Below are 1,640 nucleotides of genomic sequence, written 5' to 3' on the forward strand. Positions count from 1 at the left end.
TGATAACATTACTAAGAAATCCTGCATATTGCCTTTTCTTGTATTGCATTACAATGCAACTCAGCACCAGCATGCTGTATTTCATGTACTATGATGAAGACCCCTTTGCCACTATGTCACTGATGTAAACAACTAAAAGCATATTAGACTTAATGTTGAGATAATTGTCCAGGGATGTCTCCAGAAATTTACAACAGGATGGGCAGAGTGTAAACTGTAAAGGACAATGTATTTTTATCTCACTGTAAGATTCAGCAACTGTTATGCTTCTATTGACACATCCATACTAATTCAAATCTAACAGGAACAATGGACTAGATTAGCTCTTGCTGTTCCCTGGCTCTTTGTCCAGGTTGGAGATAGAAAAAGCTCCTAACAAATTTAGAGACTATGTGTACATACTAGTATGCACAATTTACAATATACAATTTACAATGTACTCATGTACAACACACGTTTCCTTCCAGTATATTCATAATGAACGTTACCAGCAAGATGACTTATTCTATGTACATGTATCTTGTTCCTTCTCAGGAGTCTTGGTACGCCAGCCATGTGGTCTGGGCTCATCAGATGTGAAGTCAACATGGATGTCAGTCTGGCCAGGTGATCGGGGATGGAGCTGGGTGGCTTTGTGAGGGAACTCAACAGGTTGATGGTGACTTTCCTTTATCTTGCCGCACTTCCTACACTCACATTTTACTTCTTTAGCCACGTGCAGTAAATTAAAACCTGTGTGTTTAAACTATATACTAGACTTATCATAGATTTACATGTAGATAGCTGTTGTCCCACTTCAGCTGCCAACAAGTGTCTGTTGGACCAGTCCAGCTGTTATTTCTGCGGATGGAGCCGCAGCTATTATACATTAGGAATGTGGCCTCTCCACCACCGATAGTCTCTCTCACATCCTGCATCAGTGTAGATCACTTTCTAGCTTTCCATTTTGTAATAGTGAGGGAGCTTTTTAATACCGGAAATTAACAATTTTATATACCTATTTCTTATGCAATAGAATTCTATTAACATCATTCCCATTAAGGACTATGTAACAAGGTAACCTCAAAGGCACAATCAAGCTGGGGTAATATTGCAATCAGCTTGCAAACATGCGTGAAACGTAGCCATCGGGGCATTCCCGGAACCCAAAGTGCATGGACGTTCCATAGTCCGCCTGCGCCAACTGAAATGTTCGATTTTCAGCATTTTCAAACTGCCATGTGTCAAAACTCCAGGTTGTGTGATTGTCCTAGATGTTGTGTTTTATACCCTACAGAACCGGAATCAAAGAAGAGAAGTGAGGGCTGAATCTACTGTTCCAAGTTCCTGCAGATTCCTGATTATACAAGTGATACTGATTTGCTAGCTGCAGGTAATATATAAGCTATGTTGTGCTGTACATGTGCATATTAGTATCAAGCACTTACAATATTTCCTCCTTGACTTTAAGCTAGGTAAGCTATGGTCCTGCAACGTATGTGTTACACCTAAATGTACTAATGCATTTGCCTAAAGGAATGGAATGGAAACCAACACCGGACAAGAGTATAGTTAAGAAAACAGTTATATGATACACATATATAATTTATTCCAAGCATAGCCAATGTCAGAAATGTTTGTGATTTTCTATAAGTAGTAGG

The 1,640-nt window shown here is 39.4% G+C and overlaps 1 long non-coding RNA gene across 1 annotated transcript in view; it reads left to right on the forward strand.

The window, feature by feature from the left end:
* The first annotated feature begins 12 nt into the window (after window positions 1-12).
* The window catches only part of LOC118408095, a 17,388-nt gene continuing 15,760 nt past the window's right edge, over window positions 13-1,640 (forward strand). The window contains exons 1-2 of the long non-coding RNA XR_004830249.1: window positions 13-658; window positions 1,277-1,372. This is a non-coding gene — a long non-coding RNA (uncharacterized LOC118408095). The remainder of the gene's footprint in view (window positions 659-1,276; window positions 1,373-1,640) is intronic.

Source organism: Branchiostoma floridae, unplaced genomic scaffold (assembly GCF_000003815.2).
Source record: "Branchiostoma floridae strain S238N-H82 unplaced genomic scaffold, Bfl_VNyyK Sc7u5tJ_1555, whole genome shotgun sequence".
Taxonomy (NCBI): Eukaryota; Metazoa; Chordata; class Leptocardii; order Amphioxiformes; family Branchiostomatidae; genus Branchiostoma; species Branchiostoma floridae.